Genomic DNA, 26,116 nt, shown 5'->3' on the forward strand with positions numbered 1-26,116 from the left:
TTATCAGGGGTCTCAGTCAGAAAAGCATCCACTTGGACATGAGGCTTCAGTTGTTTTGAATCTGTGTAAAACTCTAGAAAAACACAAAAACTACACTATATTTGCAGATAACTATTTCACAGGTGTTTCACTGGTTGAAGAACTAGATAAAGTTGGAATCATTTTTATCGGAACTGTTCGACAGAACCGCATAGGAAAATGTCCACTTGATTCCGAAAAAATACTGAAAAAGAAAGGGCCCGGGGCCTTCGATTGTCGTGTGACCCAACTAGAAAATGATAGTAAAGTTGTAGCAGTGCCTTGGTTCGATAATAGAGCGGTAAATCTTTTATCAAATCAATATGGTTGTTTCCCCTTAGATAAAGCTCGCCGGTGGGACAAATAAAAAAAAGAATATATTGAAGTCGACCGCCCAAATATTATTCAGGTGTACAACTCTAACATGGGGGGTGTTGATTTGATTGACAGTTGTATCCAAAGGTATAAGCATGTTGTAAAAGCTCGTAGATGGTATATGTACATTTTCTGGCATTCTCTCATGGTTGCTCCAGTAAATGCATGGTTTTTGTACAGGCAGCACTGTGCATCACTCCGAATTCCAAAGAAAGAAATACTTATTGAACGAAAGTTTCTTGCCATATTGGCAAACAGTCTAATGAAAGTAGATGTCACTAATACTGATAATCAGAGACCAATCAAAAGGGCAAGACTTCAGGAAAATCCAGCACTAGATGTTCGTAAAGATTGTGTCAGTCATTGGCCCATAAAATATGTCAAAAGAGGACGAGTAAGAACTGCAAAACAAATAAAACAAACACATATTGATATGTCATGTATTTCTCTGTTTTACCGATGGAAAAAACTGTTTCCGTGAATATCATGTGTAAAGTTTGCACACATAGAGGCTAATGGCTTTTCTGTACACATTTTAACGATGAATGAAAATATAACATTTTGCCTGTATAAGTTCAAAGATGAGTTATTTTTTGATTTTCTATCATTTTCAATTACGAAGCTTATGATTTTTTCAAATTGGGATAAATCAATTTTTCAGAGACTGATGATATTTCATAACCATTGGGACACCGGTGACCCGGGCCAAAACTTACCCATAAATTTGGCCAAGTGTAAAAACAAGTATTGGGGGTCATTTTAGAGGCCAAAGACATCTAGAATCTGAATTTTCATCGATTTTCACCCACGTCTTGATAGCTTGGCTTTTATAGGGTTAAGGCATTATCACCCAGCAGTCCCTAAGTATCCTAGGACTTTGTTATCCACTCCAGTTGCATATGATATAACCCAGTATCTGGAGGACAGTATCATATTTTGTCTTAAAAAAGGTATTTCCATGAAGTTTTCTCAACTCAATGTGCCTAGTTTTACAAGGAATATAAGTTCATACCTTTAAATCAATATTGATGGTTTACATATATTTAATTCGTAGCAACAATTTCATGGTGATCCATTTATCATTGGAACGCTTTATGGCCACCAGAAACCCTGTATTACTGCTTTCCAAGGCAGCGTTATGTCTAAAATACAAGAATTCAAAGATGATTTTCCTTATCAAAATTTTACGATTTCTCTGGAATTGCATTCATTCATTTTTGATGCACCTGCTCAAGCATGCGTGAAGGGAATTAAGCCGCATTAGGGTTATGATGGCTGTCCTCGAGGTGTGTATGCTGATGGCAAAATTGTATTCTCTGAATTAAATGATCCATTGATGAACTGATGAAGACTTCCATGTCAATGAAGATGGTGATAATCATATATTCAAAGAAAGGGAATTAAAATGTTAGTCACTCGGAATGGTTAGTCAGTTTTCTCTTAATTATATGTATCAAGTTTGTCTTGGTGTTGTGCAGAAGTAAATCGTCATATGTCTCAAAGGTCCATACTTATAAACTCGCATTGGAAGTAATGCTGTACACAGGTTTCTGAAAAGTTTTTATTCATTATGTACACAAGTTTTCACCAAACGCAGCTGCAACAAGCTAATGTAGAGTTAGAACAAGAGCCCCAAGGGGCACTATGGCCTGTCAGCTTTTCATAAAATGGCAAATGATGATGCATTCTGTGGGTTAAATTTGTCAGAATACACTCCCAGCTTAGAGTCAATAACTAATAATTTACACAATACAATTGTAGAATACAAAAGTAGCACAGACAGCGACTGGATCTGGCAGGAACAAATACCTCAGATAAATCTTTTCCCTTGGTCTTATTGATTTTAATGCGGAATAGAATAGAATTTTCTGAAATCTGCTTAATATATGCTCACTTGCACAGTAAAAGAGCCTTTGCTCTGGAAACCATGTCATTTAAATTCGCTCCATTTGTACAGTAATAGGCTCAGCCTACGGCTGGCCTATAAAACTACCACCTTGGATAACAAATCACACTTACAACATTCTATATACACAAAAGTCATCTATCAGCTGCCAAACATGTAAACACTTGAAATAATTACCTAAACAATTCCTATAGACATACAGACACGTAGTACTCACACATGAGGTCATGACTTTGTTGATTATTGAAAGCTAGCTCCGACACACGTTGACCCATTTTCGTTCGGTTAAACAATGACAAGCAGTTCGGTAAAACAACCGGTCTATTGTGGAGTCATTCTCAGGTAAATGTGGAGTCATTATTTAGATGAATGCAGATTTAAAATCAAGATGCCATTCATAGTTTGCCAAATTAGAAGTTGCAGCAAGACACCCAGACCATGGTTTGGCATCACAGGGATGGATGTTCTGGAGAAGAGACGTACACATGCATTCACACCAAATTGATCCCCTGTGCATTGTAGCCTATGCTCCGTATATGGACAGAAAAATTAAGACTTGTTTGAGTTTTACAGTGACCCTTGAGTTCAGAATTTAGTTAAGAATTTTAGATTTTGTATTCCAGACATGTGCGAGACAATATATGACAGATTTTAATCCTATATTCTTTTAGTTTCAATGTTTTTTACCTATTGAAGCTACAATTATATATGAACATAGCAAGCTAGTCTTCATATATCATTAGAGCTCAGGGAATATTTTGTATAAAATATAAACCCCCCTCCTCAATGATTTTTTTTCACAACTTCTGATGAGAATCAAGTAATCTATTTTATATGGCCTTAAAAGAAATTGATGCTATCACTATCGCTCGAGTCATATTTCATAAAATAGTTTCAATACATTCGTGTTATAAAACTTTGTTAACAGATCAAGGTGCAGATTTTAATGCAAAATTAATACTTGAATAATGCAAATTATACAATGCGACTTAAGTCAGGACATCTGCATATAATCAAGCGGATGGTCTAGTTGAGTGAGGGAACAAAGATATTTGCAATAGTCTGTTTCAATATACGGATGTATTTGCGAATCTACTGGTTATTCGCCATTTGAATTGATTCAAGGTAGGAAGGCGGTTCTACCGATTGATGTAACCTTGCTCTCTACTACATCTGATTTGACAGGTTCCTATAAAGAATATTATGAAGATGAAGATCGGGAAAAACCAAGGTCGTCCACGAGATAGCCAGGCAGAATATCAATAAAGCACAAGCGCGTATGAAAGGCGATTATGATCGGGGATGTAAGGAACCAGATTTTCAAGTCAATTAGTTTGGCCTTGCAATCTTTTTGTCCGAAATGGTCTCATAAGAAATTTGTGCACCACTATTTACGACCCTATAAAATATTACAGCAAACCAAGCCAGTGAATTATAAAGTCGTTCATACGAGAAAGAGTAATTATGTTCCCAAAATAGTTCATTACAATCAAATGAAATTGTATGTTGACCTAAGGGACAGACCCGTCGATTTATCATACGATAAGAACAAATCGTTACCTGACCCCAAAGTGGATGAAAGGAATCAGTCCCATTCCGATGATAATTTGGAACATGAATATTATATTTATACAGTAGAAAAGATTTTGAAAGCGCGCTATAATAAGGGGGGGAAAGAACAATTCTTAGTCAAATGGAAGAGTTATGGAATGAAAGATTGCGCATGGGAGTTCAAAGATATTTCCATTGTAAAAATGCCCTTGGAGATATTTCGGAAGCAGAAGGAAGCAAAACGTCGGGTGTAACATGATTTTCCATTTGAAATTTTAACTCACTATGTGTCCTGTACATTTTCAGGGACAAGACTTGTCATAATGATTCTTATACAGGGATCATTGGCGAGTGACACTGTAATACGGCCAGGATATGGCGTGTTACTCCACAAAATTGGTGTGGTGGAGAATGGTGCAAGCATGTAGAAGCATACTTTTGTAGTCCCCTTTTTACAAGTACCCGAATATAAGGCTTTAATCCGGACTGTGATTATCACAATGGCGGGGATGAACTTTGTAAAGTCGGTAGCGACTTGATGGCCTCTATGAGGACGCACCATAATGTCTTGGTTGACCAGATAGTGAAGGATATTAATACCATAAGAGATCTGATTCCAGTTACTATAACCAAAGCAGAAATAGCCAAGTCGAAGCGCCTGAAGAGAGCCTTAGGTCCATCATGGGAAAGTTCATGGAGAATTTCATTGGCCTAGCGACTGATGAGAATCTCCCTAAGCTCTCAAAATGCGTCACTGATGTGGAAAATGTGGCTAAACTAAAGACGAAGCAAATGAAAACAATTTCAGACGAACTAACATAATAATCTGCCAAATAATTCTAGGAATATGGATCAGTTGGCGAAAGATGTTGCTACTAATTTTCAAAACCAAAGTTATTATAATAGATGAATTCTACTAGTTGTCAAACAACTAATATTTGAGCATCAGTCAATGTTCTGGCTAAAAGTACACACGTTCTTCTCACCCTACTCTCCTCCCAGGGTTGCATCAGTACTGAACTCTGTATGACTCTTACAGGTACCACGTGATTATACCTAAAATAAAATCGTTACAGTTCTCTGCTCTGAACCGAAAGAATGCATTATTGTTTGATCATTTTATAATCGTTGATAATCGAGGAACTCAGTAGTGTCGGGTGACATCGCCGGAACAACCAATGATAGACTTAACAAGTACCACGCAACAATGGCTTTTAGCCACTCAAAATCTTTTGGAGGGCTATCCCATGAAGTTTGTATCCCCAATAGATTTGAAGAGGGTCTTCCAACACGTGTAAGAGTAACAGGCTAAGTTTGTTGGTTTCAACATCAATCATAATGAGTTAGGCTTTAACTATCAGGTTCAAGATATCGTGTTTACAAAGATAAACAACAATTTCTATATTACAGTTTTCATCCCATTATCCTCTACCAACGCCTTCTTCGGCTTATACAACATGATGGCTTTTCCTGTTCCTTGCGATTCTTTGTCAACTCACAGTACGTTTTTAAACAGGGTTACCCGATTATTTTGGTATTATGGACGATGGCAAGTTTTTACACTGAACTTTGTCCAAATTCTATTTATCATGTTCAGGAAAAGATAACTAAAATCTTGCTCGACTGCAATGTAGATGACATTGCAAAATATTTCTAGCTGGGCATTGGCAATTTATAGTTAGTCGCAATTGTGCAATATCAGGTAGGACGTCTGCATTGTTCAAAGGCCCTGTGCCGGTTAAAGAAAGTTTGTATTTCATGTCGGGAAAGCCAGGGACATGGGATTGGATATGTCCACGGAAACCGGTACAAGCAATTAAAAGTGGCTTATTATGTTTATTGTTAGCGCCGATTAACGTCTTATACTTTTGATCTTTGCCCACGAATAACGGCTTGTGCGGATGATGTGGCGCCTGTTAATTACTATAACATGAATCATCCGGTGGCATCACAAATTTATAACCAGGAACAGCTGGACGATATTTTTGGGGGACTGCAGTTACAAATTCTATGAAAATGGAACTTCCTAATTGTAAGTTGAAAATGGTTAACTGGTCCGGCCTGGTTGATTAGAACAAAAAGTTTTCATTGGATTTTAACAGGATGATAAATTACATCAAGAACGACGCTGCTATGTATGCGTCAAAGGCGGATGCTTTGGCCTCAAAATCAGACAAGTATCTTTCCTGACACGACGGGTGTCTTGAATATCGTGACCATCGCTCTGTCTTCGGATAGCACACTCTTGTCTCTTTATATCTTTATCAAAACTAGGAAGGTTTTCCGTATGATGGCGGTGGCAACATCGCTGCCTCTAGCGGAGGCGCTTACTGTCATTTGAAATAAACCCTATGAACGTACGTTAGTTTCTATCGACAGGGGTACCAATGAAACAGTTTTGGTTAAGATAGTTACAGAACCTTCAGATCTTTCAGACATTCCAATTTTGGAGGCCATACTCGTTTTGGGGTCCTTTTTAGTCTTACCGGTTTTGATCATGGATATCGTTCGGTTGACTATTCTGAAATGCTGCTCGCCATGGAGTAGTGTTTACCGATCTGATTTACATTGTGTCATTTATCTAGAAAATTGTAATCTTAACGAGTCGCTTATGATACTGTTGGGCGATTGTCCATATCATCCGACAGAAATTGATAACTCTTGTCTTATGTAGCCAGATCCGGAAAGAGTGGGGTTGTATGGTCTTTATTCGCTATTGCTTACATTTTCATTGTACAGCAAGGTTACGGTAGATGGCCAGAAGGTGATGGATTTGCATTCAACAGAGCCTAGCTGAGGAATTTTGCAAGTTCTTCTGGTTACAGTTCAATGGGAAGACGATCCCAGTCAAAGGCATTGCAGATTTCTTTAAGGATTCTGCCGTGAAAAGGGTGCGGTGCCTTGGAAACTCGGCAAGAACGATGATATTGATTGGGAGGCCGAAATGCTAGAGGGGCATCAATCTATTGTATCCCTCATTGTTGTCGAGACCTTGAGGTAGATTTCGAGAAGTTCATTCCATTAAATATTGATGGGAGGGGGGATGATTTCGATATTATAGGCGAAAAAGTCTATGCGTTCGGAATCTTTTCTACAGTTCACTTGCGTCGTCATCCCCATTCTGCCATAGGTCTCATTAAGTACGGTCGAGCGTCCAAAACCTTGCGTGATTGGCAATTTTATGAGCAGAATTTTTGCGCACTCCATTCAGCTTCAGATGTCACCGTCAGGTGGGACGCCACCAACTGGGAGCTTTGGTTGGAAGCCAAAACCCGTAATTATTACATGAAGCGGCCCTTTCATCATTCCGATTCGACCTGTGAAAATTCACCGTGACGACTGGGTAGGAAAAAAACAAATTCCATCGCAAATATCCTGATGTCCCAAAATTTTTTTCAAAATATAACCATTTAAAACTTCCTCATGTCCCGATATTGTCTATGAAATTTACAAAATCAAATAGATTTGTTGGAAAAATACAGTTATGGAAAAGAAGTCGCAGTATCAAAAACTATTGGTCCAAAATGTATTTATTAGGCTAGTATCTAGTAGGTGATGCCTATTTACTTAGATGTTGATGTTTTTAGTTTTACAGGGTGACATTGACATATTTGTTAGGTGGGACGATGAAACGATAAACACAGCATCAAGATTGTCAAATTACTGACATGAAATATGGCTTCAAAAAGGGCGCAAGAATTAAAATGTGGTGTTAACCTGAAAATTCATGGTACTTCGGTACTAACGTCGACAGTGAATTGCAAATTTCAGATGATTCTGATGATGACATGCCATTAAACCAATTGAAGAAGGATGTAATCTATGAAGCAATAAAAATACGAATGCCACACTCAGGGTTTCAGGCCAGGGTCATTTCAACATCCCCAATGACCTTAATTCCGTGCAACCCATGGACCTAGATGGGATTCACATCGGAGATCGAATAATTGTGTTTCCGGAACAAATAAGTGAAGCACAGAGCTATATAGTAGATGTATTTACGGCTTGTGTGAAATGTATGCGGCTGATGTGACATGAACATTTTCTGCTATGCCCCATCTGTTATCCTCCAGAATCAATAACCACAATAGCCCCGATATCATAGTTCTATCGGATTCTACACCGACCGAAACAGATCACGATGCCTCCGATTCTGAAACGGTCATGCTTATATATCCTGAAACAGCCACCGATGAGCTCGATATTGATATTGATCAACCCAAGAGTTACTCCAAGGGAAAGGCGAGAAAATTTGGCTGGTCAGGAAAACTTGAAACAGATCAAAGCCAGGCACCTTATTGTGAAAAACAACCGCAATCAGGAGAAACATTATGAGACAGAGAAATCAAGTCCATCCACAAACTTCAGCCTCGCTGGTGCTAAGAGAGATGCCAACTGGTAGACTCTTAATGTCATCTTAATGACCACCAAAGGGAAAAAATTTTCCTGGAATATTATAGCTGAGGCGTTCTAAAAACTCAGCGCCAATTGATCCAGCGCAACATTGAAGCAACAACTTTCAAACACCCTATAGAACGCAAAACAGTTCCCTTCCTCTTTTTCTTCCTGGCAAAAATGGTAACCTTTTGAAAGTGTATAGGCGCATGTTTTTGAATACAGAAAAAGCTGTAAGGACCGTAATACAGGAGACAAATGAAATTTCCAGATAAGATAAGAGTTTAATTTGTGGGGGAGGGGGGGGGGGAGAGTTAAGTGCTGGCCGCTTTATCCATGTACTTAAAAGGGCGTGTCAGAGAGTACTTTAATGATCTAAGATCGAATCCTCTGCTTGATGCGGAAAATAAGGTAATGGAAAGATCTTTGGAAGAAGTTTCTAACCTTTAAAGAAAATTCAAAAATAAGGACATGCAATTTGTTACACAGCAACAATTCTATATGTTGAAAATGAACAAAGGTGAGTCACTTGACTCGTACATTCGGAGGTTACTTTACTTGGCTGGTAAACTTGAAAAAGTAAACTTGAAGAAGTCAGGTGAGGACCTGTTACAACCATTTCTTCATGGTGTATTACCCAAAGGCTTTCGTAATTGGGAAATGCCCAATAGATTTTAATCAGGCGATCACTTACGCCAGACTATAACAGGAGATAGAAAAAATATCTCCGGCACGGGCATCAATTAGATCTTTAGATTTAGACTATTCACACCAGGTAGCGCTAGAACAGGAAGTAAAGGGTCTGAATGAAAAGTTAACTGAGTTATTAAAATTACAGAAAATGGGCATGAGGCCATCAGCTGATAATCGATTTGATCGTTTCAGAGAGTGTTCAGTCTATCAAAATAATATACGTGAACCACCCACCAGGAAATAGAACGCACGCAATGAACAGTGTATATGAATTTTAAGCCAATGGTTATGTAAATGAAAGTAAAATTACGGTGTTACTTTTTTCCAGATATCTTACGTATTTCATTTAATTCAAAATCCGGGAAATGTTTTTCCATAACGTTTAAATGAATATCATTTCTTACACGAATTAAAGTCATCATATTGTTCATTTACTTGCTTTTTCGGTAAATCACGCCAGAATTAATTTTCAACAATCTTTGGCGGAACACTGACTGCTTTGTGGCCTGCTATTTTGAAGTTCTATCAGCTAACGCCATCTATGTAGAATCGAAAATGGCGTCTGGTGTGGATAATTCTGTGATGTCTGATGCCGAGTTTTCTTCAGATCCATCATCTCAATCTGAGCCTAGTGACACGCACCATTCTGAACTTGAGACAACGTACAGGAGGTCCCGCCAAAAAAACATTTGATTTTGATAGATGAAATTTTGATGTTTGTGTATTGTTAACCCTTTCAGTGCGTCTACACCGCAGTGTGGTGTATAAATCGGTGATGGATTTTGCTAGTACACCGCACGGTGGTGTATTGATTTAATTAGTAATTAGTAATTATCTCTCTTGAAAGATGGCAGCAACTGTCAAACATAGTGAAATACTAGTAACTAACGATACACTGCGCTGCGGTGTAGACACACTATAGTGGTACGCCCGTTATTCAACACACTAGGGTGGAATTTCCCAAATTTTCACATTTTCATAAGCACTATAGGGTATTAATTAGTCAGCACGGAAAGGGTTAAGGAAACTACCAATTTTTCATGAAGATTACCAGTTAAAAGGTTGGTTCCTTAGAAATTTCTGAAAATACTTAAAATTTAGATATGTGTTACTTGGAAAAAAAAGTTCAGGGTTGGCAGGTCTGCATAAGTGATGGAGATATACATAATGAAAGTGTTTCTAGTTTAAGCTCATACTCTGAAGAGGAAATAATCTTAAGATTCTAAAGTCAAATAAGGAATTAGAACAAAAGTTTATACGAAATGAATGTGAACTTGGAACTAAGAAAATTGAAAAAAATGCAAGATTCGATAAAATGTCCGAAACAAATGCAAAGGTCCAAAACGCCTCTAAGATAACTCATGAACCAAAATTGTGGAATCCAGGAGAATAGTTTAAAGGGTTTGATGAATATTTAAAAGGAGCATGTACACGAAAGCAATGTGAAATCAAACCTGCGAGAATTGAAAAAACATGTAAAGCTTTAGGTCTGGAAATGAAATCCTAAATGATAATTCTCAATTTTTGATTGATGTTTCTGCCAGAACTGTTGCCTAGCTTCTAGCCATCCCAGGTTAGAGTTTCGAAATAAATGCTAGGCAGCTGTTACTGACCATCAACTAGTCGAGTGTGAAGATTCTCAAGCCGTAATAGGCAAGGTTACCAAATCTTTACAGGAACAGTTATTTACCTATAACTACGCTGCAATCCATACTTATTCCAGTAAGGAGTGATAACCATCCAATCATATCAGCACCTGTAGCCAGTACTGTTAATGGGAAAACAGAGAACACCCCCTACTATGTTTTGATTGACAGCGGAACCATGATCTGGGTAATGGACAGCGAATGGAAGCAAATGGAAGCCCTATATCTTTAGAAGGTACGGTAGATATACCTTTAAGATAAACAGTTATTTTGGCAAGCCCTATACAACAGACTTTGATATTAGGATTTGATTTCATGAATGAGAAAAGGGTTGTATTAGATTTCGGTTCAGGAAGTATGTCAATATATAATGGTCACCCAATAAGACTACAAAATTAAGTTGGCTTAGGTCATCAAGCAAGGGTGAGAACAGTTAATGAAATAATAGTACCACCAAAATCACAGTATGATATCAGAGGTAAACTCTAGAATTATCTATCTGATAGTAGTCACGTTCTTTTAGTACCAGAATGCTATCTTGGATCGCGGTATGATCTTCACAGTGGTGAGTCAGTAGTCAAAGTAGGCAATAAGTACCGTTAACACTATACAACTTTACCGGATGAAATGAAGGAATAACAAGAGCAAAGGTACCCTGGGAACATACAATACACACTGGTTCAGCTTCCCCAGTTAGATTGAAACCATATAGACCCGCTATTGCATTAAGAGAAGTTGAAGATAATTTAATCAGAGAGTAAGCCAACTAAGGAATCATTCAGGAATCAACTTCCCAAATGGACATCTCGCTTTCCTTATATACTAGTACGAAAAACTTCAGTGAACGCTGATAATACGCCAGCATACCATTTGGTTCATGACTACCGTCAGCTCAATCAAGTAACAAAAATTGACTTATTCCCTGGACCTACATTGAATGAAATATTTACTAATATCGGAAAAAGAAAAGGCAAAATATTTACAAGTCTAGATTTACATTCGGTATATTTGCAGATTCCTATTCATTCAGATTCTATAGATAAGACTGCTTTTGTTTGCAATAGTGAAAAATGGGAATATTTAATGATGCCACAAGGGTTAGGAGCACCGGCTACATTTTGGCGGAATATTAAATGAGTTTTATTTTTGTAGAGAATGAAATATTTTGTGAGATCATGCGGAGTCACGTGTTACTTATCAGTTGTCAGTTACTCCTTGCCTCCTCCCCTCTTGACAACGTGGTTTAGCATTCGGTCGCGATCCTAGAGAGCGTAGAGGCATGTGTAGGATACTTCGTTATTTTCACTGACTTCAATTCATTATTTTCATTGACTGCAATTTGTTTTACTGAATTCATTTCGTTTACCTTTATTTCAATCATTCAAGGTTAGTGCATAAATTTGAAGTCGATTATGCTGATTGACGTACTTATTATGGGTCTCTCCATTGTGCATCGTCTCAAGACCTTCGAGCAGGAGCGCTTTTCCAATCTAGGTCTAGACCCAGGTGTGGTAAAATTGCATTTTTTAGGTTTTGGAGGCGCCACAGTTTTACCGGATGTAAAATCAATCCAACGGTGCCCGCCGAGTTTTTGGTTCAAAATTTGACGTAGTATTCCTCCACTTAGGCGGAAACGATTTAGCCCGTTCAGACCCAAAAAGCTTGGCCTTTTCTTTGGTTGCATTGAGCAATTTTCTGTGCAGCACGTACAGCCTCACACACTTCTTAATTGGTCAGTTGCTCATGCGAAGCTAATAGTATTCAACAAAACCGCAAAACGTTTAATGTGTGAATCCTCAAATATAACTTTTTGGCAACACAGGGGCTTTTGTGCTGATATCCGGCCTTTTCTTCTGAGAGATGGTGTACATTTAAATGCAAAAGGCATGAAAAAATATGCTTTTAGCGTGAAGGCAGCTATTGGCCACGCCACAAAGAAATACTTCTAATAGCTTGGTTTGAAGCAAGATACATCGTCTATTTGTCATCAATAAGTCTATACATTTATTTCAATTTGATTATGAATTTTTCTTTTTAAACATCTGACATGCATTTATGCAATTTTTCTATACATGTGTTTTGGATTTTTTTACTTCAACGTACCCTCTGTTCTCAGGGGGTGGCATGTACTTTACCTATACACGTGTTTTGGGGTTTTTACCTCAACATACAGGGGGTGGCATGTATTCTATACATACTACATATAAATATACATACTCCATCTATGTAACGTGTTTTTCTCTCAAAGGACGTTATTTCATGATATACGCTTTCGGCCAAGATGCTGTTCAATTTTCTGTTTTTTTCTCTATTTGCTTATCTTTTAGATGCCGAGAGCCACGAGAGCTAAGCGCGCAGTCATCAATAGACAAAAAGCCCTCGTTTTGCTCTGCTTACTGTTGAAGCGGTTGCCACCCCCGTCAACCCCAGGGACCAACCAACTAACAACTAACCAACCAACATTCAACCAGATGCAAATGCCGTCGCGGATATCCTCATACAAAGCCTCATCGATAGTCATGTGCTACCTACACGCGACGCCACACAGAGCCACTTCCCCCCCCGACACAGGTAGAGAATCCTTCCAATCCTGGCGACGTCAAACAGAACTTCTTCTCGACACCTGTGGAGAATCCTCCCAATCCTGGATGCCAGGCAGTATGCACCATGGCTGAACAGACTGCCAACTATACCACCAGCCAGCTACAAAATATAGTACAATTCCTGTTCACCAGGTCCGTCGCTCCTTCCACCAGGGCAGCATATCGTCGCGCGGTTGAGCATTTTCAGAAATTCTTGGTGAACGTCGGCCACCAGGAGCCCTACTTTCCAACTTCTGAAGATACTATATCTCAATTTATAGCGCATCTGTTTCTGTCAGGTTACAGCAATCCCTCTATTTTGTCATACATTTCAATAATTCAGAGTTAACTGATTCGAATCTGAATAGGAATTTTAGGGTAGCAGATAATAAAATAATCTTCAGCACTGAGGGTACTTCCAGTAAAGAGTTGTATACTAAGGATGAACAAAGTAAAACTATAATTGATTCGTACAAAAAAGACACAAATTCCTTCATCAATAATGATAGTATTCGAAAATTTTCTACAAATGATGCTGAGGCTGATCTTGCCTAAAAATGAACAGGGAACCTGTTAAATTTGACCCCGGGGAGGATATTCAAGGGCTCTGCAGATGGGCAGCTAAAAGAAACTGAGATATATTAAATGTGCACGTCAGAACCAAATAATTGAAAACTGTTGGGGTGAGAAAAAAGAGGTCGCCTGTATGCCAAAGGTCTGGAGAGAAAATACTTCATGATTTGGCTAACTTTTTAGATTGCGTGACTAAGGTTAATACAGGACATTTAATTGACAATTCTACCCTAGATTTTGAAAATAAATGTAGAATTTTCATTAAGGAACTGACGACTGTTGAGTGTGCGGACCCTTTTGACCAAAATATTTTGAAGGAACTAAACACACTGTTAGAACGGTTAGTGAAATTGGGTAAAAATGATAAAAGTATGGAGCAAGCAAATGAACAGAACACCACCATACTAGCTTCCGTTGCCAGCACTGTTCCGGCAAAAATTACTAATGGCTGTTATAATGTTCTGATAGACAGTGGAGCTATGATTTTCGTTATGGATAGCCAAATTTATCATAAATCCCCATCATTGAAAACTATTCTGATTAAAGAAGGACAACTTAGGGTCGCTCACTCTGCAAACGGTTCTCCTAATTAGAGGGAACTGTAGAAATTCCGATTCAGATAGGTCAAGAAAAGTTTAGACAGATGGTTTATTTAGCAACTCCACTACAACAAAAGTTTATATTGGGCCTAGATTTTAGGAACGAAAAAAGAATTCAGTTAGATTTTTGAACAGGGACAATGTCCTTAGATAATGGTTATCCAATACAGCTACAAAAACAGGTTGGCCTCGGTCATCAGGCCAAGGTTACGGCAATTAGCGATATCACAATCACAATGTAACATAAGCGGCAAACTAAGTGAGTATCATGCAGATCATAACTATGTTCTCTTCGAACCGGATGTATATTTGAAAACCCACTACAATATCAACAGTGACAAATGTATTGTGGAAGTTCATAAGAAACAAGTACCACTAAAATTATACAATACTACCAAGATACCTCTGAATATTAGGAAGGGTACAGCCATAGGTTTTGTAACATTGGACTATTCGGCGGTTTCACAAGATTTATTCGACCAAATACATCAATTAAATGAACAATCTTATATCAAAGATAATAGTCCCTTAGCAGATAATAACTTAGACATTGACGTGACCAATTCCGACCTGAGTCTGAATGGTAGAGAGAAATTGAAAGCTTTACTCGAGGAATATTGAGACATTTTTGCAAAAGATAGTGGGGAGCTTACACGAGCTAATGTGCCATGGCAACACCGGATCCATACCGGTGTAACACCACCTATCAGGCTTAGACCTTATAGACCTCCAGTTGCACTGAGGGAGGTCGAAGATAAAGATAAACTAGTTAAAAATTTGGCTGAACAAGGCATCGTCAGGGAGTCCACGTCTGAATGGGCATCTCTGTGTATATTAGTACGCAAGGGGGGCAAAACAAATCCTGATGGCTCACCGTCTTATCGGTTGGTTCATGATTATCGCCAATTGAATAAGGCAACTAAAATTGATACGATTCCTGGACCAACTATAGCACAGATATTTACAAATATAGGAAAAAGGAAGGGTCGAATATTTACGACTCTTGATCTACATTCAGGGTACTTCCAAATACCCATGCACCCTGATTCAATAGAGAAAACAATGTGCAATAGTGGTACGTGGGAGTATTTGAAAATGGCTCAAGGTCTGGCAGGAGCACCAGGCACCTTTTGGAGAAATATTACATATGTTCTTAGGGATGTGTTACACGATATTTGCGAGGTTTTCCTCAGGGTTTTACAGATCGTTCATCAAGGATTATGGAACTATATCTAAACCTTTAACTGCACTTTTGCAGAAAGATATTAAATTTGTGTGGTCAAAAGAGTGTCAAACAGCTTTTGAAACGCTTAAGGCTTCTCTTCAAACTCCGCCCATTCTCAAGTTCCCAGACTTGAAAACCATTTATTCTACAAACTGATGCAAGTAATTTCGCATGTGTATGGTATTGAGTTAAGTCGCTGAGGATGGAAAGGAACACCCAATCGAGTGCGCCTCAAAACAGTTTAATAAAGCAGAATTGAAATGCAACACCACACGCAAAGAATTGGCTGCTATATTATATGGAGTTCGTCATTTTAGACCATTCTTATACGGTCGACAATTCATTATACAAACTGACCACATAAGTTAATCGTTTCTACAGAGGATGAAGAATCCTACTCCACAACTGTTGCGTATCCTTGATGAATTATCCAAATATGATTTTCAAATTAAATATAAATCTGGTCGCATTCATGGAAATGCCGATGGTTTTAGTAGAATGAAGTTTGACGATCCTATAGATGATTTTGCCGTCGTATCTGAAGTAGACGTGGATTCAGTTCTCAAAGAACAAATGGAAGACAGACATTTCGCTGACATCATTAGCTACTTGACTAGCGGTATATTACCGATTGATAACATGGACGACGCAAGAACTGTTCTACTGTCAGCCGATCAATATACACTGAATGATAAAGAGGTATTGTATCATATTCCAAGGCCCGCTAAGAACCAGAATGGCGATTACTTCCTACAGCTTGTCGTCCCAGAGTCACTTAAATTAGACATTCTGAAATTCATGCATAATGAGCGTATTTCAGGTAATTTCGGAATACCTAAAACTTACTCAAGAATATCCAAATTATTATTGGAAGAATATGTGTAGAGATGTAAAACACTTTGTTTACAGTTGCTTGCAACCAACGTAAGAAACCTAGTAAACCTGTACGTGCTCCAGTCCAGCCTCAGGATATCCCTGAAGGACCATTTGTAAAAATTTCAGTAGATTGTGTTGGACCTATTACGAAGATGGTATGACGCAAATTGCAGTTTTCGTTTGTAACTTCACACGATACCGTGAGGCATTCGCTGTTCCGGATACCACAGCACCTACAATAGCCAGGGTCATGTATGACCAAATTCTTCTCAGATATGGCTTCTCGCCGGGTGAATTATTAAGTGACCGGGGAAGCAATTTTCTTAGTGAAATGGTCGAAGAAATTTTGAAGCGAGCAAAGATTAAACATAAAAGAACTGCGTCATTTAAACCAAAATGCAATGGTCTGTGTGAAGTGACAAACAAAACTATAAAAACGCTCCTTTCCATGATGATTTCTGAGAAACATACCGATTGGACCAAATATCTAAGGGCCGCAATATTTGCGTATCGTCTACGGACCCCCAGTACAGCCCTCTGTATCATTGGTTTTTTTTAAAAATCTACCTGAATTTTGTCGTTTAGTGAGAAATAACCTATGGTACACCGTTCTGTATAAGCTCCTGCTGCCATCTACCAGTAGTAGTAAAAGTCATTACAGTCGTTGACACTACATTCTTCTTTCAAAATGGCCACTCCCATGCAGGATGTTACTGGACGCAAAAAGCCAGGTAATTTTTCACTTTATTTTTCATCAAGACCATGTGATTGTAGTGTTGACAAACAGATGATACCTTTCACCGGTAAATGTGCCGTCCGACAATTTGTTAAGAACAAGCCTAACCCAACTGGTCTAAAGAACTTTACTCTGGCTAGTCCAAGTGGTCTTGTCCTGGATTTCGAAATTTTTCAGGCAAAAATACCCTTCCAGGTGCAGCAGCAGATTGTCGTCATCCGCGAAAACTGGGAATAGGGGGATTAGTTGTATTAAGACTTGCAGAAAGCTTGACCGTGGGTAATTCAATCTATTTTCAGAGATATTTTACAAGTACTATTCTTCTTGAAAAGCTACTTGAGCGTGGAATTTACAGGTACCATGATGAAGAAAAATAGGCCTTTTATAGTGAAATTACCAACCAAAGTTGATGGTCCACGTGGATCATACTATGCTACTAATCGTCGTGATGCAAAAATCAGTTGTCTAGTGTGGATGGACAATAAACCCGTAATAATGGGCTCTACACGTCATTGTGGCATCCCAAATGATAACTGTCAAAGGTATTGTTCAGAGTTGCCACTTATGTGAAGCTAAAAATCCGGAAAATAAGTCGGGGTCTGGGAAAAATTTTTTAAATTAGAACGTCAGGAGATGCGTTCTGGCACAATATGCGTTATAGGCCTCACTTTCATTACCGGAAGTGTGCAGTGCTTCATCTAGCATTAAAAAAGGGCAGGGTGCTGATTTCAAATAAGGGCATTTTTGTGCGTGATTCCATTGGAGCAAGGGCACATAATAATGCACTCACGTCTGTTTTAGGGGCAAACTGCAATGTTCCCTATTGCATAGAATCGAGGTACCCCCTACTACGATTGAGGACTAGAAACTATGTTTAACTCTGATTTTGCCATGAGTGACACACTTGACCACAGTACATCCTTACACCTATGCCTGTCAATGAACAAAACCAGTTGCAGACAAAAAAATAGCAGAAAAAAGCAATCTCAAAAACCAAATGATGCAGCGAAAAAGAGCCAGCAATAGTGTATAGGCCTACATGAAATTGCATATTTTTTATCTTAGAAATATCAAATTAATTGATTTAAATTGATAGTGTTAGTGATTGGCAAGTAACTGTTGATAATTGGTAATGAGCCAGCTTAAGAACACATTATTGATATTAGGCTACTCAAACTAATTGTCTCTGCGAGTCTCTCTGTGAGTTCACCGAACAAAGTTTTTCACCTTGTATATATAAAATTTGTCTAATAGTCTAGATAAAAAGATCTAGAGCATCACGATGTGTTCAAAAGGAATCGAATATACACTACCAGCTTTACAACGGCAGTCGCTAGAATGATTGGCAGTAGTTTGGAAGTCAGCCAATTTCCTGGAAACTTAAACTAGGCCACGCATCTGAGGCACGTTTTCACACGATGCACACTGACTGCAGTACATTTAAATATAACCACTGATCACATGAGCTACTATCGTTGATATCATACAAGATATTTCATAGCCGTCGCAGGATACTTACTAACAGTCGGATGCGTCAGCTTATTTTGAAAGCCCTGACTCATTACTTGTGACTGACAAGGGAAGGAAGGTGGAAGTGATGAGGGCACAAGGGCGAGCATGGGACACATCTGAAGGGCACAAGGGCGGCTATTTTCGGGGGCGTGGCAGACCGCTCCTCTATTTTTGGCTAGATGAAGCACTGAGTGTGTATCAATTTTCACGTCTGTCAATTACAATCCAATGAAAATCTGTCGCTTCAAACTTTCAGTAAGCATTTTCTCAAAGGTTATACACTCACTCACTCCAAGATATGTCAATAACAACAATGTGTATAGATCATTTTTTCAAATAGCGATTGGTTCCGTCAAATACACCTCATATATAAACCAGAGCCAAAAACAAACGAAACGCCGGTCGATTTCGATCGTCACGTCATCATGTTTAATCGTGTACTGCGGGGTTGTTCCCACTACGTGGCAGCACAATACGGCTTTTTCCAACCCTCTACGGAGCCGTTACGTTATGATGTTTAGGGTCAAATCCTGAATTGATTTTATTTTTTTCGCGATGTTTTCTTTTTTGGTTATTTGACTTCTCCCGAAAATCCAGAAATGAAATTGGATTTTTTTTAAATCCGGAATTCCGGAGAAATCCGGAGAAGTGGCAACTCTGATTGTTACAAAGGACAAAGCGTATAAAGTTGTTCCACGCCCAGCCGTTGTAAAAGCATACAATGAAAACATGGGCGGGGTAGACTTGAAGGATAGGATGTTATCATTTTATCGTATTGCCGCTAAGTCTAGGAAATGCACTCTGCGCACAATCATGCATTTCTTAGATTTAGTTTCGGTTAATACATGGATTGAATGGAAAGCAGCAGAAATACAAAATGGAGAGGGCAGGAAACATAGATTACAGTATCTGAAATTCAAGATCGCGCTGGTCGATTTCTACTTGCTATCGATGAAGATGATGATTCCGATGATGATCATGAAATTCATAATCGTTACAATCCATTACCCGCAGAGCCTCAAAGGTATGTTAAGGCACGACACTTGCCAAGATGTGTTGACATTAGAAATTATGCGAAGTGCCGCAATCCAACATGCAAGATGAGAACACGAATTATGTGCATTTTCTGTCGAGTTTTCTTGTGTTGTAATCCAGACCGTAACTGTTTCGAAGACTTTCATAAGAAATAATTTTTTGTTTAAAGTGATTCCACATCAAAACTGTTATTATGGTGAATCTAAATTGGTGAATCTATTATGCTTAATCTAAGCATTTTCAGGCAAAAATAAAGAGTTATGATTTGTATAATATTTGGTGTTTTTTAATGACTTGAATCTCAAGGTTCAGAGTACTGTACCATTTTTGGGGGCCAAACCAGGCCAGATTTTCAAAATTTCTCCTAGGATATTGTTTATGCTCTAAAATGAGCATGTATACCAAAAATGATCAAAATCCATAAAAAATTTACCCTTGGGTCTGTAGAGGGTATGATACGAGTCCAATGAAATCGATTGCGAATTTCAGTCCGTTTTTTACCTAATGTTCCTTAGACATCCCAACACTCCGTTGGATAATGCATTATTGGAGCCAACTATAAACCCTAATGATTTGAATGAACACGTGCGTTTAGCTCAGAACAAATTAGAATACATGTATAAAGTAGCTAGAGATGCACTAGGGAATGCACAATCCGATTTTAAGAGACAGTATGAAAAATGGCCTCTGCACCTGACTATAGGTTACTAGGAAATTACAGAAAAGATTCATGTATTCAGGTAAATACATGAAAAATCCAGTAGCTGCGGATCGTCTGAAGCCATTTATACACCGTGACATTCTACCCATTGGCACTCAGCCTGACGACCCTGGATTATGATCTCGCAACTACCGATGACGATTTAGTTGATATTCCAGATGACGTGTATATCATCAAAGAACTATTAGGCGATAAAATTATTGATGGGAAGCGTCACTTTAAAATATGGTGGGAACGCTATACTAGACAAGAAGCTACATTTGAACCTGAGGAAAATATCTTGAATCCTAAATTGATTGAGGACTATTTTAAGTTGAGAAAAAAAACAAAAAAATAAGTAAAGTTAAATTTGGGGGTAAATTAGTGAGGTGTACAGAGTTTTGTTTTCCTTCTTCTTTTAGACCGGATATGAAGGTTCAAATGTTTCTCATTGGTATGGTGATGGCGGTTATGACGCACCAGACAGGCGCATCCTCTAATTCAGTCGTGATGCTTAATTGGGGGTGGTTTTTAATAAGTTTACTGCAATTTTGAAAGGGTGTCCTAGTATAGGCACGCGTTTTGTATTCCGTGGCCCAAGTTCGATTTAGATAATATTGCCGAATTACCCTGTCCTCGTCAGCCTGGGAACTCGCCCTATGATGGCTGCGATATTTTAAACTTCGTTTTAAGGAAGTTGAACCTACAGATTGGTGAAACTCGAAAAGAACTTAATGCGAACATCGCTATCATAAAATCTCTGATACCCGTTAAGGCAAATAATAAACGGAAACGAGCTTTAGGATTTTTTGGCAGCATTGCAAAATCACTTTTTGGCTTGGCTTCCGACGATGAGGTTCAAGCCTTGAAACAGCATGTAGGGAAGATGGAATCGGGTTTAGTGGGGATGACGGATCAGATTGTCCAGCAAGGGAAAACTTTAAATTCATTCATGAACACAACGAACAAACGAATTGAAAATGCTATGGATGGGATTGAACAAAATTATAAGTTACTACAACAATTCGCTGACACTTATAAGCGACAGACAGCAATCTTTCGTGAATCTCAAAAAACTATCTAGGCTAAATATATCCGTTTCTTTCTTGTCTGTTCTCATTGGCAATATGGTAGATTAACAATATCGATTTGGAATAGTAGTTCGACACTCCGATGAACTGTTACAGGCAACGCAACTTCTTTTAGATGGGTTCCTGCCCATAACAATGGTGGGTCCGGAGAAGATTATAACAGTGGTGAACCACGTTGAGAATCTTTTGAGTGATCACTATCCGAGCTTTAAGGTCACCCATAATCACCCTAGTTTTTACTATCAAATGCGTGACATCGCTTTTACGCAAACCGATCAATATCTATACGATACTATTGCGGTTCCGATACACAGTATAGCTGGGTTCATGGACGCATATCACATCGATGCCCTAGCAGTTCCGTCTAATGCTACCAGCGCAAATACTACGAAGATTGTAGGGCTACCTCAGTATATAGCGATTACTAAAGATAGCGAGTATTATACCGAGTTTGATAGTGATAGTTATTGTCATGTACAGGACGGGACCTTTAGTTCTGTTCGACGACTAGGTCCCTTAATTCTAGAAACAAATTGTCATGAGCGTCTGCCCTTTTCTGGGATCAGCCGGACGAAGTGATGAAGCGATGTGACATCCGCTATGAGGAGGCATTGCTATTTGAGGGCAGCTACAAATTAGCTGATGGACGTTACCTTCTTTCTTCGGACGATCAGGTCTGGATGATGCATTGCTCTGACAGGCAGGTTAAATCTTTCACCGGCTGTAGGCTATGTGTGATGACTGTACCATATTTTTGCTCGATAATTGCTTCGACTTTTAGGATTCCATACAAATTGACTGGTTGTCAGCTTGGAAAGGTTGACAAGACAGCACTTCACGTCATTAACCTGCCTGTCTTACATTCATTGTTTTCAGACAAGGCCGCTCTGAGGAAAATCCGCGGGAATGAATTAGCTACAGCTCCTTTAGTTCAATTACCAGAGTTTAAATTAGCGAAGGGGGATTGGGACTCCTTAGCAAGTAAAGAAGCTGCATATTCCACGGATCTTAAGAAGTTGACAAAAGCCCATAAAGAAAACATTCAACTGTTTGCTTCGAAAGCTAAAGCCCTAAAGCAGGACCTAGCCTTGGATAACATCCATAGCTACCTGTTGTCATCGCCGACGTCACTTGGTATCTTATCAGTGCCTACCATTCTCAGCATAATTGCTATAGCCATTTCTTTATATATGTTCTTAACTGCGCGGTTTAACCTAGCGTCATTATTTCCGGTCGCAGCACTTCTTGAGTCCCAAAATGTTCCTCTGGTGGAGTCAAATAAGACTCTCACGTTTGTTGACTCCTTTAAAGGTGTACAAGATTCTCTTTGATATGTAGAGTATGATATACTTTTATGCTGGATACTTTTATGCTTGTAGCCGTACTGTATTGTTTGGCCCATTATATCTATGATGATGTCCGACATCTTATTCATTTGATTCGCGGTTCAAGATGCGGGGTTAATCGCTGCCATTCTCAGGTCACAGCAGAAATTTCAGATGGGGTATCTTGCATCTTATTGCCGTTGTTAGACATTACAGCGTGTCCCGGAGAGATACAGCTTTTAGGTTGCCGACTCTCCGTGGGGTTATCTGTTATTCGCGTTATCTGAAGCTGGACATTCACCTTAATTGGATTTCAGATCTTAAGCTTGTTTTCGGTAATGTTGAAATACTAGTGTCTGATAAGGTACGCATCACACCATCTGTGTATAGACAGGTTGACCAAATCAAGAAGTCGAAGTTTTGCTTAAGCCTGTACCTTAAGCATCATGACCTCTTGATGCCTATCATTGCTAAGGCCAAAGATAATCCTGCTGTTTTGGTCCTTGATTCTAGTGGTCGGGGCAGTAAGAGTGATGGGTTCACTCCACTTTTGAGGGGGGAAAATACTATCTATCCTCCCTTGCCGAGCTACAGGCCATGACCTTCTCATTGAGATGATGTAATTCTTCTATAAGAAATATTAACTTATTATTTATTTATACACTCATCTATTTACGAGTAAGTTCATTCGTAGTCTTTACTTACCGACTTCCGATAGTATTCTGGGTTAGTGTTATTATTATTATTATCATCATATACATGTATATTGTTTTTTCTTTATTGATTAAAACCCTATGTTGCATATTGGTTACTGAAGTAACTATAGGATAAATTTGGCCTTAATAACCAATGGCTTAATATTTTCCACCAATGCATAGATGTACACTTTATTTACCTAGCTTAGTACAATATATGTTGGATAGGTGGCTCTACGTGAGAGTTTCATAGTTCCAAGATGGCGGCCTCCAGGCCAGCAAGGTGAGTTTTCAATTTTTTTTAGAAAGACAGTCAGTATACCTCAGTGAGGCCTTGCATTCATGAAACTAAGTGTTAGATATATGATATATGTTGCATAGAACATGCTAACATCAAAGAGTTTTCATGGAAAAGTGAACTCAAAAAATAAATGATGATTTTGTATCATGGTTACTGTAGTGTACATTGCGCATCAATGGTAAATCTTGTCTGGTCACTTGAGTAACCATCATGCATTCACGGATGAAATGTCATTTTTATTTCAGGAGTAAAAGAACACTCCTAAATGTTTCTGAGGTGATGGAGAGGGTGCTAGAGGATGATAATGAATTATCTGAGATTGAAAGTGTTTCTGGTGACGATATGGAAGATGACAACTATCCTTCTGGAAGTGACAATAATAGATTTTCAGCATCAGACGGTGATGATGAGTCAGAGTATGAACCAGGCGCCGCTAGTGGTAATGGAACAGAATCAGAGGATGCACCTGAAACTGACTCGGAGGATGAAATTGATCCCGATAGTCATGGAGACGGGCCGCCACAAAATAAAAAGAGTCACCCTAATGATAAGAAAGGAAAAGCAAAGACAAACTCCGAAAAAAAGTAAGATATTACAGGTTTCAGGATTTGAGTGGTTCCTTGAATTACTGCTGCTGACAAAAGTATTGGAAACTTATGTAGATGCTTCTCCCATAGACTGAAGGGGTTGACCTAATACTAAATGTCTTTTTTTATGGATTTCAGTGGTAGAAAAGAATGGAAATGGGTGCACGCTGACTTGAGTGTACACGTGTCAACTGAGAACAAATTAGAACCGAGAAATGAAGCAGCAACTACACTTACGGCCATTGAAATGTTCTTAGTGATGGTCGGCGGTGATAAAACATTTGAACTGTTGGCTCAGGAGGCAAACCGTCTGAAGTTTCAGTTAGACAAACAGAAAATCAAAAGTATTACACCAATAGAAATGAAAAGATTTTTTGGAATAGTTTTATATATGTCCGTGGTTCACCTCCCCCGTAGGAGGATGTATTGGTCCAAAAACACCAAACAACCCGTAGTTTCAAATTCAATGTCCGTAAACAGGTTTGACCTGATAATGTATCTTTTACATGTCAGCGACAACGAGCTGCAGAAGCAAAAAGGTGAGCGAGGTTACGATAGGCTTTACAAAGTGCGGCCATTACTTGACATTTCTTCAAAATCATTTGCTAGATATGCAAAATTTGAGGCACATTATTCGATAGATGAGCAGATTGTACCCTTCAAGAGCCAAAGCTCATTGAAGACATACAACAAAAACAAACCAAATAAATGGGTTTACAAAGTTTGGGCCCTGGCCGGGCAATCCGGTTTCATACATAAGTTCTACTTTTATGGGGATAATCAGGTACCTGAATTAGAGACACAACCTGGTGCAGGTAAAAGCGGAGCTGTGGTATTGTATCTGGTGAATGGGTTACCAGCAGAAACCTATTTCTATTTTGACAACTACTTTGCGTCTCCGCAATTACTTTTAGAGTTGAGTTCGCATAACGCATATGGTACATGTACTCTCAGAAAAGGTAGAGATGGGAAATGCCCTTTGAAATCTGAAAAAGAATTACGAAAATTAGGTCGTGGCTCTGTAGATTATAAAAGCAGTGATGGAGTTATAATTTGCAAGTGGTTTGATAATAAAGTGGTAACAGTTGGCTCAAACAAACATTCTGTAGAGCCGATGAAACTTTCTAAGAGATGGGATAAGAAGAACAAGAAGTATATTGAAATACCCTGTTCTTATATAATAAAAGCTTACAACAAATGTATGGGTGGGGTTGATCGATGTGATTAGCTCATGTCATTGTATAGGACGAAACTCAAAACAAGAAAGTGGTATAAGAGGATTATATTCCATCTAGTAGATCTCTGTATTTGTAATGCCTGGACATTGCTTCAAGCTAAAGTCCCAAAAGTAAAGCAGTTGGCGTACTTCAAAATAGATGTAGCTAATTGCCTGATGACTTCTGATGAAGGTACATGTAATTTGAATGAGGAGAATGGAAATCAAGGTCCTGATAATCCTGCAGACACCACTTCTGTTAGGGCTATTGATATCCCCGATTATGTACGCTTTCACGGAATGCACCTTCCCAAACAGGAAGCTTCAATCCCAAAATGGTGCAAATTTCCTGGTTGCCACAGACGTACAAAGTATCTGTGCATGAAATGTAGAATCTATTTATGCATTGACAAACTGACTAACTGTTTCTATAATTTTCATGTGAAATAAAAATGTTCAAGGGACCACTGTTATGGAGA

General features: G+C 38.7%; 1 protein-coding gene across 2 annotated transcripts in view; it reads right to left on the reverse strand.

Annotated features, from left to right (window-relative positions):
* Positions 1–26,116, reverse strand: part of LOC141905008 (uncharacterized) — a 90,197-nt gene that overhangs the window by 25,036 nt on the left and 39,045 nt on the right. Inside the window, exon 3 of one of the 2 annotated variants that reach the window (XM_074793699.1) lies at positions 1,406–1,535. The exons of the other annotated variant lie outside the window; for it this stretch is intronic. The gene's annotated coding sequence lies outside the window, so the exon portion shown is untranslated. The remainder of the gene's footprint in view (positions 1–1,405; positions 1,536–26,116) is intronic. 2 annotated transcript variants of the gene reach the window in all.

Source organism: Tubulanus polymorphus, chromosome 5 (genome assembly GCF_964204645.1).
Source record: "Tubulanus polymorphus chromosome 5, tnTubPoly1.2, whole genome shotgun sequence".
Taxonomy (NCBI): Eukaryota; Metazoa; Nemertea; class Palaeonemertea; order Tubulaniformes; family Tubulanidae; genus Tubulanus; species Tubulanus polymorphus.